This window comes from Salvelinus sp. IW2-2015, linkage group LG15 (assembly GCF_002910315.2).
Source record: "Salvelinus sp. IW2-2015 linkage group LG15, ASM291031v2, whole genome shotgun sequence".
Lineage (NCBI taxonomy): Eukaryota > Metazoa > Chordata > Actinopteri > Salmoniformes > Salmonidae > Salvelinus > Salvelinus sp. IW2-2015.
The window spans coordinates 56940405-56956621 of record NC_036855.1 but is presented as its reverse complement, the minus strand read 5'-3'; the positions used below and the strand labels follow the sequence as shown (position 1 = coordinate 56956621).

The 16217-nt window shown below is 42.7% G+C and overlaps 1 protein-coding gene across 7 annotated transcripts in view; it reads right to left on the bottom strand.

Moving 5' to 3' along the window:
- LOC111974518 (tight junction protein ZO-1) overlaps positions 1-16217 on the bottom strand; it is a 162475-nt gene that overhangs the window by 93770 nt on the left and 52488 nt on the right. The gene's annotated exons all lie outside the window — the stretch shown is intronic.

Genomic DNA, 16217 nt, shown 5'->3' with positions numbered 1-16217 from the left:
GAATGAGAAAGAGAAGGCAATTGGACACTAAAACTATGTCAAAGCAGCTTTCCTGCATGGCTTTCCCCCCTATTACCCAGAGCAAGAATTAGCACACAACTGCCTCTGACTCATGCTGCCTTCTCCTGAAAGCAGGCACATGAAAAACATCTCTCGCCACAGAATAGCCGGACAACACAGACACCAAAAACAGCACACTTAGTGAGGTGAGAACGCTTCACAGAGTTCGCTCGCCTGCACCCAGCATCCCCAGAGCAGAAAACCTAATGTGTAGTGAAATAACATGAAGCACACACCCTGAACTGCACTGTGTTCCTAACTTGGAATAAACTGATAATAACCCTCAACACCATTTTGTATTAGCACTGCTAGTCTTTCTCAGCGTTAGAAAAGCCATTCGTTGTAGTGTAGTATAGCCCTTCTGTCTCCAGCTTTAGAAAAGCCATTGTGAGGTGTAAGTATAAGCCCTTCTACTCAGTTTAAAAACCATTTTGTATGTAGTATAACAACTTCTATCTCAGCTTTAGAAAAAAGCCATTTGTAGGTATAATACCCTCAATCTCAGCGTTAGAAAAGCCATTGTTGTAGTGTAGTATAGCCCTTCTTTCTCAGCTAAAAAACCATGTTGAAGTTGTTAGTATAGCCCTTCTATACCTCAGCTTTAGATATAAGCCATGTTGTAGTTATATAACCCTTCTATCTCAGAAACTGTAAAAAGCCATGTTTAGGTATAAAGCCCTCTATCTCAACGTTAGAAAAGCCATTGTTTTAGGTGTAGTATAGCCCTTCTTCTCAGCTTAAAAAGAAAAAGCCATTGTTGCAGGAGATATACCCTTCACCATCTCAAGCTTAGAAAAAGCCATTTGTAGTTAGTAAGCCCCTTCTATCTCACGTTAGAAAACCATGTGTAGGTTAGTATACCCTTCTTTCAGCTTTAGAAAAGGGATGAGATGAAAGGAGAACATAAACACAGGCCGAACTATAACACCTCTCTGCCTGTTGGAACAACCAATCTGAGGGAGAGGTCAAGATCTAGAGGCCAGTTCCTGCCAACAACAGCCGTCTTTGATAAGTCCACAATTGTTTTCTTTCCACATTTTTGCCCTTGAAGTTCTTCAATAAAAAGTAGCCTACATGCCAACCCACTCAGATATGTAATTTCACAAATGTGTATTCTTTTCTCAAATACAGCCAGGTAATGAGGACAGTATAATCAAACTTGGGGTTTAGGCTACTCCTATTTCTTACTGTTATCTGTAGACATATTATACTATATATTCTTGGGGAAAGGGGAGAATAGTTGATTATTACTTGGGAGACACAAAAAGTCAAAGTAATACCACACACGGTCTAGAATGAAGCCAAAATGTCATTCATGATGATGTAGGAGCATATCTTTCCCCAAACTCACAAAGTAAGAAAAGCGGGAAAAAATAGAGGGAAAAGAGAGGGAAGGTTCTAATAATAATAATAACACCATGCTAGTTGAGTCAGTACAGGGAGGAGGAAGTCAGGGTCCTGTTTCACTGTCCGTCCATCTTCATCTGGGCTAAATTAAGATCCAATTGATTGTCTGTCTTATCTTCCCTTGGCTCTATTGACTCTGGAAATGCTTGCATTGGTTACGGCTCTAGCAGGGTACTGTGTTCTGTTTCCACTGTTAATGAGAACCCTCTGAAGGTCAGGGCCTGGAGGAGTGGAGTCAAACCAGCAGCAAGGTGTTCCTTTAGTAATTGTTACTGGACAATATCCAGCGGGGCACACTAAGACTAAGACCCAGTTGCCCACTAGGGCACACAAGGACAAAGACCCACTTGTACTTTCCAATGGAGAATAGCCAAACTGAAGCTTGAGGAAAAAATATACATGTTCTGTGCCTACAGCATTTCTCCTCAAATGATTGGTTTAATCTGCATCTAGCCTGCATTTAACATTGCTTTATATGCATTTGAAAACGTACCGATCGATTGGAGCTTACCATGTGAAATGTCCTCTTCAAGAAAAAACTAGCTATTAAATGAAGGTCAAAGAAAGGGGTTGTCCATAGCTGGCCTTTCTTTTTTATACTTGGATTTTATCAGGTCTTTTTCAAAACAATACAGCAAAAACAGAAACAATGAAACTAAAGAATAAATAAAAGCAAACAGAAGTCACCATCCAATAGGTACAGAATAATATATAAAATTGTGATATTGTATTGTTAACAAGATATTAGTTAATCAAGTCTTCCTAGTATGTGAATGATATCCATTTCTCACAGTTATTATTGAATAAAGGTTTTTGGAGTCTTAAGGCATATGTCAAGCTTTCCATATTAACGATTTCTTGGATTATACTTTGCTATTCTTCACATTTTGGGGCTTCTACTTTATACCAGTTCTTGGTAATGGCTTTTTTACTTGCAGCAAGGTTAACTTTGATCAGGTATCTGTCCCTGCCCATCACACCTTCTGGAACATTACAGGGCAAGTTCTAGGGACTTCATGTCCTAGGACATCTTTTAACACCAAACATACATTATCCCAAAAACAATGACATATTCTGACATTCCTCAAAAACATGGGTGTGGTTGGCATGGCTGTTGTATAGCTAGCTGGTGACTTGTGATTCTAGGAGTGATAAAAAAACAAGTCATTTTCCAAAAAAACTCTCCATGTTCTTAAGTTGTTGAGTACTGCATATATTGTCCCAGTCTTCATCTGAGATGTCTATATACAGTTCCTTTTCCCATTTTGCTTTAATATAAAGAGCTGACTCTTTTCTAGAGGCTATCAGGCCATGGCAGAGTGAAGAGATTGTCTTGGACATTGCTTGTTTATATGCATTTCGAATCACATGGATAGTCACATTTGGTATTGAAGATTCTGTAATTTGTATCTCTTTTTCAAATAGTCCCTTAACTGTAAGTATCTGTAGAAATCTTATTTTTCCATACGATATTTCTCCTTTAAATTCTCCATCCTCTACAGTCCTTACATTTTGATCATACTGTAGAAACCTGGTTTCAATTTTGGATCAAACGTAAACCATTTCAATGTTCAGATTTCCTTTTCCAGCTTGCGTTGTTTCACCATCCGAAACCAGAGGTCTAGTGTAAATGATGATATAGGGTTAAGTATCCCTGTTAATGTCCCAAATGTGTCTTTATCCCCAGCTACAGACTGGATTGGGCGACCTTGAATGGCAGCCTTGACATCTTTCCATATAGCACTGTGTTGTGAGTCACAATAGCTGGCCTCTAATTTGTGATCGTTAAACAAATTCCTCAAATCCCATCGAGAAATTGAGGAACATTCTGTCAAGATTTGTCTCATATGACACAAACAGAAGAACAGCAGCGCATCTTGGTTTCAGCTCTCGCTTTCATCGCATTGTCAAGGAGTCAACAGAAAAGGCTTTCATAAGGTGTGAGAAAGGTTGAGAGAAGGAGAGAGGCTTTTTCCTATTGTACTTATAACTCATGCCTCTAGACCTGTCGTTCCATTAAACCTGTCAATGTGTTCTTGTTACATCTCTCCTCCAATCCACACAGTAATTGCATGGGCATTCATTCCATCAATCAATTATATTGGCAGCAACATCATCAAGTCATTGTTTATGGCATGGCGTTGTGCAGGAATGCAGTGGAGGGATGTGTGGATGGGGGAAGTGTTTAGTCTGTGTTTGAACAGCCAACTCTCTCTGGCCTCACTCAATTTTATCAGTGCCACTGGAGTGCTGGGACACTAGGAAATAAAGACAGAAGTTTATACAGGTGTAAACGTTAATGGACACAGCGTAACTTAACAAAACATGGTAATTGTGTGTCACCCCAAAGCTATTTGTTATTAGTAGTCCAACTCCATGGTCATGGCCTCAATTATTCAGTCTCTTCTGGTTCACACAACCCATTTAGTATCATTCTTCAAGGCTACATGCTTTCATCACATGAAAGACATGGTGGAAAAAGCACTGCCTTCAACAACATTTCCATTCTAAAGAAACTGTCATAAATGGTAATTGGGAAAAGTTCGGAAGTATTATGAGGTGTGAATTTCATTGCTGCCCAAATATATTTTTATGGAATTCCAAATTGAAATGAATAGAGTAAATAATAGGCCTAAATACAGTATATTAAGTCATTATCATATTAAACGTTATCAGTCCAGGGCAGTCAGTCCATTACTGTCTATTCTTGGGCTTATTTCCATTCCACTCTCCCTATTGCAGCTATCTAATTTGCTTCTGCTTCCATTCTAATAACTATGTGATAGGATTTGTGCAATACTGAGTTCTGCAATTACATTGTTGTTAAAAATGTATATTGTTTAAGGGGATCATTGTTGTTAAAAATGTATATTGTTTAAGGGGATCATTGTTGTTAAAAATGTATATTGTTTAAGGGGATCATTGTTGTGATGTGATTCATACTTCAATACTATGAACGTCTGACATCTAACTTGATTAAAAAACAGAAAAAATGTAAAGATTAAACTCAAATAGATTCCAATAATGCAGTTTACAGTGCCTCTCAATACTCTGAGAAGAACACTGAGTTCTGACGAGGATATATTAAGCTTTTACATTGCGAGTGAATTACCATAGTAATTACTGATAGCAAACCATTAGACCGCTTTCATCTTGTGGAGCAGAAATACAAATTGCTATACAGATCATTCATCTAAAAAACTTCATCTCCTTTCCTTTTCTCAATTGACATGGTTAGCAGAGCACATTTAGCCAAACAACAGGCTGGAGGCAGCAGCAGGGCTGGCTGGCATCCCTCCACTCAGCTGCACAAGCACTTTAACACACGATGGCTCGAGCATACTCACTAATAGCCTCCCCAGCAACGCAACTGGGAGTGGCAAGAGGAGGTAACCATCATTTCAAATTAGCCTTATCGTTATACTCAAAATATTATATTTCTGTGCGAGATGAATTATACATTCCGGAGAGAGGAAAAAAATACTTTAATGAGTTTGAAACTAAGTGAGTGGCGTATCTAAATGTGGTTTCTTCCCAAGTTAGCTATGCCATTTAGAGTTGATGACGTGATCCCATTGTTTGCGTTACAATGAGAGAGTGAAATTGAAAACAATGCTCTGAAGATCCCAGAGTGCATTTTATTGAATTTACGAGGCAGTAAATACTCCATGAGAAACAATGTGACCTTTGCCTCATTGTTGAGACATTTCTAAATGACATTACTAGAACTCAAATGTTTTGGTTTCAGCATCTTTATATACTTATTACGGTAAATATAACACGCTCGTCACAATGTGCGCAGTTCCACATTTGTTTTCCTCCAAATGGTGAAGCGATGGTACATACTGTGCGGAAATGTTTCATACCAAGCACTTGGCGTAATCATTTTCTCTATACTGTGATAACACCACTATCTTTTCAGACACGGATGTCAATAATTTAACCAGACAGGGACGATAAAAAGTTAGCTGAAATCAAAGTCAATGAATGTACATTATACAATGACAACTCTAGGGGATACCAAACACAATCATGTTTATTGACATTTGAGGACCGTTCCTTATTGTTCTTAAGGTTTAACAAAGCACACGGTGTGCTCCAGTCTGCTGACAATGACTGACTTCCTGTAAACCTTGCTGTTGTGGATGACAACACTAATGACAACAGTGTGGAGCCCAATCAGAGGGTTGTCCGAGAAAAAAACGCACAAGTACACAAGCACACTTAAACATACACACATGCACACGTCATGTGCAAATCTGTGTATTAGCTCCTTATCTTCCAGAGACTACATTCAAAGCTGCCTGGCACTGCAGTATCAGCAGAAATGATGTGTGGGGTACTGAGTGCAGAGGCAGGAAACACCTATTCTTTACCAGCAACAACATAGTGTGTAAATAGTCTCTGCAGGACAGGTCCTTCATAAATAAAGGAGAAAAAAAGGAGAGCCTCTTCCTGGAAGGTAATTGGGAGGATTCTTCTAGGAAAATGCTGCTTGTTTTTCACTGTCCTGAGAGAGGGTGGTTCCTTTATAAACAACACAGACAGACTGCTGCTGGGAGTCTAGGGCAACAGCAAACACCATTCTGTAGGCTGAGGTGTTACAGTGCAAATGGGCGTGAACTACATCTCCACTGGTATAACATTCCCCTCACATTATCACTGACATGGGCAGAGGGGAGAGAACCTACCAGTCTCCCTCACAGAGACCTCCAGGACGAGAGAGGCTGTACTGTTACCTTTACTGTAACAGGTTAATGTGTTCAATGTGACACGGTAAAGAGTTGGTGTCATAAAAACAGCAGTTCAAATGTCTGGGCTGCTGCTATGGCTGTCTCCTGTAATGCAGTGATGTGAAAGACAAAACAAAAGAGGAGCTCTCCTTTCGTGAGAAGTGTTGCCTATACTAACGTGTGTGTTTTCGTGTTGTGTGTGTATTTGTTTTTGTGTATGTGTGTACGTTTTAGCCTGGAAGGGCGGCTATAGCCATGGAGCTGGGGGAAACAGGATGGGACACAAGGAGGTGTTCCTCTGGTATTTCCTGAGGGAGGGAGCTTAACAAGCGTGCATACACTCGCAGGCACGCACGCCATGGCTATATTGACATAATGATGTGGTCAAGGTCCAGTGGTCCCTAAGGGCTTAGCTCATTCATCTCCACTCATGGCCACTAATTCCTGAGAGACAGCGCACGTAAAATATTATTACCGTCGCACAGCGGCATGAAATCCACATTTTACCCTGCATAACATAAGTAAATCCTCAATCCTCGCTAGAATTCAATTACGTGTCAAATGTCACTTTCACCTACTGCTAACTGTCTTCACTGAAACTTGAGCTGCAGTTGTTTCAGAACACAGGCCATAACTCTTACTGTCTGCCAGCTCTGCAGCAAGTGCATCTGTCCATTCTCTGTTCCACTGTGATTTCACGCTCATATGTACAGTATGCATGCTCATTGCTCACACTAAATGCTTTACCTACTACATACAGGGACCAGGAAGTACAGAACCTTTATCTTGGACAGGAAAGTTCATTCTGTTCTGCTCTGATTGTAATTCAAGGGCCTGCTCTCTCACCTTTATCTGGAGTGATTCAGTGGCTAACCTTTTCATTATAGAGCGAGAGAGAGCCCAGAGGTCGATACTGTAGAGCAGCACGTGTACGGTCCTTCAGAAGGTGGAGCAGCAGCGGCAGAGGGGTGGGCCTCAGCAGTGGGAGAGGGAGAGAGAGATTGGGGTGGGTGCATTGGATGAGGGCATACAGTGGGATAAACGAGGACATTCCTCGGTGGCCCCTTTCTGTATGTCACGGCTGGAACAGATCAATGAGCGACCAAAACACCTGAAACTGTTTCTATTCCAGGGAGTCATCAGTCAAAATGTTGAATTCACACAGTGGACGGAAGCAGCACTTTACATCATTCTACTCCAAGGCTACAGTGTCTGCAATCAAAAAATTCACAGAGGTCTGAGTGTCAAATTCACAGAGCTCTGAGGGCTCAATAATATAGCATGGCACAGTAACCATCTCAGCCAGTGTGTCTTGACAGGTGGTTTTAGTGCCTTAAATGATAAAATATCACCAGATGGACAATACTGTTGGTATCCTGAGACGGCAAACAGATCTCTCTCTCTGTTTCAAAATTTWAAAAAATCACAGCTTCAAAAAGTCAATTCTGGTTGCAGGCATAGACACAAACACTCATGAGTAGTGAAACATCTAAAACTGGAGGAGAAACATCTGGAAGTTAGTTGCACTGTCCTGCCCCAGCACAGCAGCTTGGGGAAAAAAGTGCTCACTCTGCACATTACTGTGAGCTTGTCTCTAAGGCACTCAAACAGACTAATATGACACAAGCTCTTTACCGCAGCCAGCCACAGTACAGACAGACAGAGGTTCAGGGGCTGGGGAGAACCACATTCCCCATACTATGAGGAGAAGAGGAGGAAGATGGGAGAGAAGTGGTGAGGCTGAGGTGGACTATATAGGTGTACCACATCCATGGGATCCTTCCCGTCACAGTGAGACAGGAGGAGTGTAGAGTCCATTAAATCAAATCTAATTGTATTTCTCACATGAGCCAAATATAACAGGTGTAGTACTTACAGTGAAATGCTCACTTACAAGCCCTTAACCATCAATGCAGTTTTAAGAAAATAGTTTATTCAGTAAATATTTTCTTTACTCGAAGGTAAAAAAAGTTACACAATAAAATAACAATAACGAGGCTATATACAGGGTACCCTTACAGAGTCAATGTGCGGGGCTACAGGTTTAGTCTAGGTAATTGAGGTAATATGTACATGTAAGTATTGGTAAAGTGACTATGCATAGATAATAAACAGCAAGTAGCAGCTGTGTAAAAAAACTTGCAAATGCAAATAGTCCAGGTAGCCATTTCATTAATTGTTCAGCAGTCTGATGGCTTGTGGGTAGAAGCTGTTAAGGAGCCCTCTGCTCTGTGATACTGTATAGTGATTGTTCTCATGGTGCTACCTGTCACTGGGGCATTCCAACACCATGAGGCTACTGTTCAGTACTCACACAGGGAGGAAGAGGAGCGCTTTAAACAGAAGAGAAAATTACTGATCATTCACAGTCCATGAGGATAAACGGTAAAACACAAATGGGGCACAGTGGAAATGTTCTCAATGCCTAGCAGAAGGAAGAGAAGTTTAGTAAACTAAATTGAGTTAGGTTCCCAATTGAAAGTGGCTGTGAGGTGATGGGCAGTACATGTGATTTAGTGATAAATGGATGAGAGGGGATAGATAATGTGATTCACAGTAAACTCTGCTGATAACACTCTGATAATGTCAAAGGAGAGCCATGATTAAACCCCAGTTCTGATGTGCAGACCTGCCCCGTCAGCGATGGAGTCAAAACAGCGCGCATGGTTGGAATGCAGCCCTCATTGACATCGACCCACCGCACTGAGCCTCTTGTGTGAACAAGGAGTGGAGCATTCACTCGCTCTCCCTCTATCTCTCTGTCTCCTCCTCTCTCTACACTGCCAGTCTGGGCCACTAAGCATGTGCAGAGGAGTTCAAATAGAGATAACAGGTAATTATCTCTCAAACACAGTTAATTTGCCTTCTACATCGCCAGAGATGGGGTCTATAGGGACAAAATCTCATCATTTTATCACAGTTCAGTATAGCCTATACACTCCTCCATCATTCGGGTGTAATATTGTCAACCTTCGCTTATTACATAAGATGTCCCTCCCATAAATACGTAGCCACACCTCTTTGTTAAAATAAGGCAAGAGCCTTTGTGGAGACTAGAGGGAGGTAAAAGAGAGCTAGTCAGGATGGCATGGGCCTGCCTGGTCCTGGCATGACAGTCAGATAGTCAGAGAGCAGGGAGACAGCGGCAGACCAGAGGCATCATGGGATGGGACCCTGCTAAAGCCCCAGTGCGCTCTGTTTAATCCCCCTCCCTTCCACTGCCAGGATCAAGCCTCATCAGCTTTGGTGTTCAGTGTCAGACTCATTTTTATAGCGTCCCACCGGTCAATTCTAACCGCTAATGCCTCACACAACGGCTCCTAATGCCAAGTGATTACGGACTGCTGTTTTAGCACATTTGTCGCATGAAAAGAGAGAAAGGGCCACAAGGCTGTCCGTCGGCTCCATGCTCAAAGGGACGAGCCTGATGAACTCAGCAGAAAAGGATCTTCCCTGAAAGCAGCTCTAAGCCACAGACCTCGGGGTGGGGTCTAGGGGGATAGGGGGCTGTGGCCTGGCCGTCAGAGCTGGTCTGACTGGGGCTTTACAGTATCCTATGCCAGAGCATATAGACAGTTCCTGTGTTCTCACGTCACATGTGCAGATACGCAAATATGCTCACACGGCTTTTCCACAAGTAGACATGATGAGACTCTGAAAGTATGCAACTCAATCACCCATTGAAAAAAAAACACAGGAGCCAATCATGTATGCTCAACACTGTGCATGAAGTAGAATTCAAAAACACCATAGAACTTCAAATTAAAAACAAAAACAGAGGTTTCTGGATAATCTTCATTTGTTCTTGTCTCTCTGGTGCCCTTGTCACATCTCTGACACAATTCAGGCAGATTCCCCCACTCCTCTGAGTCCATTTAGAGCAAACAGAATTTGCATGGAGATGTGATCGGCATCAGTATGCCTGCACCTATCAACTGGGGCCTCYTTGTGTCAAACAGTGCTACAGGCTGGACCATGTGACATCTAAACAACACATGGAAATGACACCGCTGGGACAGAACACAAACAGAGCTGAGTTCTGTGTACAGAGAGAAGACAACACACACACACAGAGAGAGAGCGAGAGAGCGACAGAGAGATAGCCACTACATGAAAGGATACTTCATTTTGTCAATTTGAAGTTTCCTGAACTGAGAAAATCSTTTCAGTGAAATCAAAGAAAGCAATGTTGAGAGATCCCTGTTGATTTTCTAAAGACAACTCCCTTAAATAGAGGGGTTGTGCCCCTTGGCAGTAAAAAAAACAAATAGTACATGCATTGTGTACCAAACAGATAGTAATTTCCAATAATACTTTATTGGGAACATTATGCAAAGGCATACGACTGGCATGCAAACATTTCAGCTGTCATCCAGTTACTCACTGTCTAAAAATGTGCAAGTACAGGAGTCTAGAGGGTAGGTCATACTGGATTACACACTAGAGTTCAGACATTTTTAAAGGCAGTCTGACTGAGTCACAGCTTGCCCTGGAGTAAAAGCCCTCAGAGAACTGAGAGAGAGAGAAAGAGGGCAAGGGAGAGAGAGAATGAGTGACAGACAGAGAGAGGGAGGGAGAGAATGAGATCAACTCTGCAGCTCCTAATAAACCCACTAACTCCACCCCACGGACTTTACTACCTCCGAGATATGAGGTATGAGGCAGGTTTCCCATCACACATGAAAAGGACCATACGGTCAATTGGGGAGGATAGGCAGCTGATCTATGCCTTTTTATTATTGCAGTATAATGATGAGGTCATTATTAACATGTCTGCTAGTGTATGTTGAAGAGGGTACGACAAAGCCTATTCCCCCTCAGGAAACTTTAAAGATTTGGCATGGGTCCTGAGATCCTCAAAAGGTTCTACAGCTGCAACATCGAGAGCATCTTAACTGGTTGCATCACTGCCTGGTACGGCAATTGCTCGGCCTCTGACCGCAAGGCACTACAGAGGGTAGTGCGTACGGCCCAGTACATCACTTGGGCTAAGCTGCCTGCCATCCAGGACCTCTACACCAGGCGGTGTCAGAGGAAGGCCCTAAAAATTGTCAAAGACCCCAGCCACACCAGTCATAGACTGTTCTCTCTACTATCGCATGGCAAGCGGTACCGGAGTGCCAAGTCTAGGACAAAAATTATTCTCAACAGTTTTTACCCCCAAGCCACAAGACTCCTGAACAGATAATCAAATGGCTACCCAGACTATTTGCATTGTGTGCCCCCCCAACCCCACTTTTACGCTACTGCTACTCTCTGTTCATCCTATATGCATAGTCACTTTAACCATGTCTACATGTACATACTACCTCAATCAGCCTGACTAACCGGTGTCTGTATGTAGCCTTCCTACTTTTATAGCCTCGCTACTGTATATAGCCTGTCTTTTTACTGTTGTTTTATTTCTTTACTTACCTATTGTTCACCTAATACCTTTTTTGCACTATTGCTTATCGGCGCACGTGACAAATAAACTTTGATTTGATGGTGATTTCTAATTATTTTTTGCCAAATGCTCAAAGGAGTGTATAAGATCAGAAAGAAATGTATTGTGAATCCCCTACTTATTCATCTCTACGGTGTTCAGAACAAAGATTGCCATAGTACCGCACAGTGACGTTTCACTGCGGTCACATGGGTCGTACTGGGGTGCGGATGTAAAAATCTCACAAAATCTGCTGTTGGCGCACATTCAAATTAGCCCCAAGTGTGTCTTGTTAAAAATAGTTAATTCTCTTAAATGAAATACCATGACTGTTTTTTCATTAGCTGGGAATGTTGTTTGAAATGTCAGATACAACATACCTTAGTGATATCATTACCAACCTACTGCATACCTCTTAAAAATATGGACATTTTTGTGTGCAGGGTCTGCTATTAGCATGCTAACACTCATTGAGACAGACTGGTAGAATAGATAGCATAACTAGCATTCCCTGGTTGAAGTTGAAGTAACTTTTAAGTGTAATGGAGTTTACTGGTGACTATGACATAAATATATATAATTCACAACATTTGGACGTTATTGTTTGAATTCAGACTGAACTGCTTTGTTGATTGCTTCTGTACCCCTCTTCTGTTATTTTCTTCACTTTACGTGTGAATCTATCCCATTTGCCCAGACAGCCTGTCAGAGGCTGTCTGGGCACTGGGAGGAGAGAGTGATTGAGTTGTTTTCCTCTTTCTGCTTGCTGGGGCTTGGGAAAGTTGAGGGGCTAGATCTGGGGCTGGGGTTGAGGCTGGAGCAGGGACTGGAGATGGGGCTGGAGATGGGTCTGGAATTGGAGCAGGGGCTGGAGAAGGGGCTGGAGTAGGGGCTGGGACTCATGTTTCCCGCAGCCAGTGTTTGGTTTTATCGTTCACCAATAATGTCAAGGAAATGTACAAATCATTCTCTTAAAAAGGAGATGCTATAGAGTGAGGGATAATCTTAGGCTGTATTGATTGTGAGAGAAATGCAGAGCACACAGAAAAAAATACAGTATAGGTTGTCCCTCAGCCAAGTGAACCTGTTTACACCAGCAGCTGCAACATAACCACTGTAGTTAGGCTACTGTATGTTGTTACATAGAGATGTGTGGCTTATGGCTTTTCTATAGCATTTGTTCTCACACATGATGGAATACAGTGCTCACTTTTATCTCAAGCATTCTTCTTCCCAATCTGAAGACTGCTCAGGTTGTGTGTTATATTATATGCAGGTCCATACTCCAAATTGCTAGTGCTTCTTTGTATGTGTCATATTCCCATAGCTACAGGAAGTAGGGGTGCTGAGGGTGCTGGAGCACCACCTGACAAATAAATAAAATAATACTCCATAATGACAAGGTGAAAACAGGTTGTTAGACATTTTTATAAATGTATAAAACAAAAAAACTGAAATACCTTATTTACATAAGTATTCAGGCCCTTTGCTATGAGACTCGAAATTTAGCTCAGGTGCATCCTGTTTATATTGATCATCCTAGACATGTTTCTACAACTTGATTGGAGTCCACCTGTGGTAAATTTAATTGTTTGGACATCATTTGGAAAGGCACACACCTGTCTATATAAGTCCCACAGTTGACAGTGCATGTCAGAGCAAAAACCAAGCCATGAGGTCGAGGAAATTGTCCGTAGAGCCCCGAGATAGGAATGTGTTGAGGCACAGATCTGGGAAAGAATATCAAAACATTTCTGCAGCATTGAAGGTCCTCAAGAATGCAGTGGCCTCCATCATTCTTAAATGGAAGAAGTTTGGAACCACCAAGACTCTTTCTAGAGCTGGCCGCCCAGAAAAACTGAGAAGGGCCTTGGTCAGGGAGGTGACCAAGAACCCAATGGTCACTCTGACATAGCTCCAGAGTTCCTCTGTGGATATTGGAGAACCTTCCAGAAGGACAACCATCTCTGCAGCACTCTACCAATCAGGCCTTTATGGTAGAATGGCCAGACGGAAGCCACTCCTCAGTAAAAGGCACACGACAGCCTGCTTGGAGTTTGCCAAAACGCACGTAAAGGACTCTCAGACCTTGAAAAACAAGATTCTCTGGTCTGATGAAACCAAGATTGAACTCTTTTGCCTGAATGCCAAGCGCCACGTCTAGAGGAAACCTGACAACATCCCTACGGTGAAGCATGGTGGTGGCAGCATTGCTGTGGGGATGTTTTTCAGCGGCAGGGACTGGGAGACTAGTCAGGATTGAGGGTCGCAGGATTGGCTTCGGGACAAGTCTCAAAATGTACTTGAATGGACCAGCCAGAACCCGGACTTGCACCCGATAGCAAAGGGGTCTCATAGCAAAGGGTCTGAATACTTATGTAAATAAGGTTTTATTTATACACTGCTCAAAAAAATAAAGGGAACACTTAAACAACACAATGTAACTCCAAGTCAATCACACTTCTGTGAAATCAAAACTGTCCACTTAGGAAGCAACACTGATTGACAATAAATTTCACATGCTGTTGTGCAAATGGAAGACAACAGGTGGAAATTATAGGTAATTAGCAAGACACCCCCAATAAAAAGAGGTTCTGCAGGTGGTGACCACAGACCACTTCTCAGTTCCTATGCTTCCTGGCTGATGTTTTGGTCACTTTTGAATGCTGGCGGTGCTTTCACTCTAGTGGTAGCATGAGACGGAGTCTACAACCCACACAAGTGCTCAGGTAGTGCAGCTCATCCAGGATGGCACATCAATGCGAGCTGTGGCAAGAAGGTTTGGTGTGTCTGTCAGCGTAGTGTCCAGAGCATGGAGGCGCTACCAGGAGACATGCCAGTACATCAGGAGACGTGGAGGAGGCCGTAGGAGGGCAACAACCCAGCAGCAGGACCGCACCTCCGCCTTTGTGCAAGGAGGAGCAGGAGGAGCACTGCCAGAGCCCTGCAAAATGACCTCCAGCAGGCACAAATGTGCATGTGTCTGCTCAAACGGTCAGAAACAGACTCCATGAGGGTGGTATGAGGGCCCGACGTCCACAGGTGGGGTTGTGCTTACAGCCCAACACCGTGCAGGACGTTTGGCATTTGCCAGAGAACAACCAAGATTGGCAAATTCGCCACTGGCGCCTGTGCTCTTCACAGATGAAAGCAGGTTCACACTGAGCATGTGACAGACGTGACAGGTGCTGGAGACGCCGTGGAGAACGTTCTGCTGCCTGCAACATCCTCCAGCATGACCGGTTTGCGGTGGGTCAGTCATGGTGTGGGGTGGCATTTCTTTGGGGGCCGCACAGCTCTCCATGTGCTCGCCAGAGTGAGCCTGACTGCCATTAGGTACCGAGATGAGATCCTCAGACCCCTTGTGAGACCATATGCTGGTGCGGTTGGCCCTGGGTTCCTCCTAATGCAAGACAATGCTAGACCTCATGTGGCTGGAGTGTGTCAGCAGCCTGCAAGAGGAAGGCATGATGCTATGGACTGGCCCGCCCGTTCCCCAGACCTGAATCGAATTGAGCACATCTGGGACATCATGTCTTGCTCCATCCACAAACGCCACGTTGCACCACAGACTGTCCAGGAGTTGGCAGATGCTTTAGTCCAGGTCTGGGAGGGAATCCCTCAGGAGACCATCCGCCACCTCATCAGGAGCATGCCAGGCGTTGTAGGGAGGTCATACAGGCACGTGGAGGCCACACACACTAATGAGCCTCATTTTGACTTGTTTAAGGACATTACATCAAAGTTGGATCAGCCTGTAGTGTGGTTTTCCACTTTAATTTTGAGTGTGACTCCAAATCCAGACCTCCATGGGTTGATAAATTTGATTTCCATTGATCATTTTTGTGTGATTTTGTTGTCAGCACATTCAACTATGTAAAGAAAAAAGTATTTAATAAGAATATTTCATTCATTCAGATCTAGGATGTGTTATTTTAGTGTTCCCTTTATTTTTTGGAGCAGTGTATATATACATTTGCAAAAATGTAAAGAACTGTTTTTGCTTTGTCATTATGGAGTATTGCATGTAGGGAAAAATAACTATTTAATACATTTTAGACCAAGGCTGTAACGTCAAGGTGTCTGAATACTTTCCGAATGCACATATACACAAAACATCTTCACGCGGCCATGCCTATTTCTCACAAGGAGAAAGGCTCTCAAAATGCATCATATTATTCTATAGTGTGGCTCCAAACACAGAGACAGCAACAGAATAGAAAAAAATGGTACACATTAAAAACAGCCCGCTCTCAATGAGTGTAAACAGCCTGCTGCTGCCACTCTGCTAGTCATCAGATAGGGTGAGGAGAGGAGGTATGAGGCCCACGTGGGTAACTGGGGGGGCCTGCCTTGATTGGGTAATTTTTTTTATATGAATTATGTTATTTTTCTTAGAATGTTTTTTCTTTCTTATTTCCATATAACTGACATCTTTACAGTGAGATTACACAATGAATATAAAGGATCTTTCCTGTTCTGGGAAATGCCTTCAATCACAAGCTCAATTTATATGAGCAATGTACAAATATATCACTGTCATACTTTCCTGTAAGTATGTGTTTTATTTACTCAGTAACTACAATGTAAAA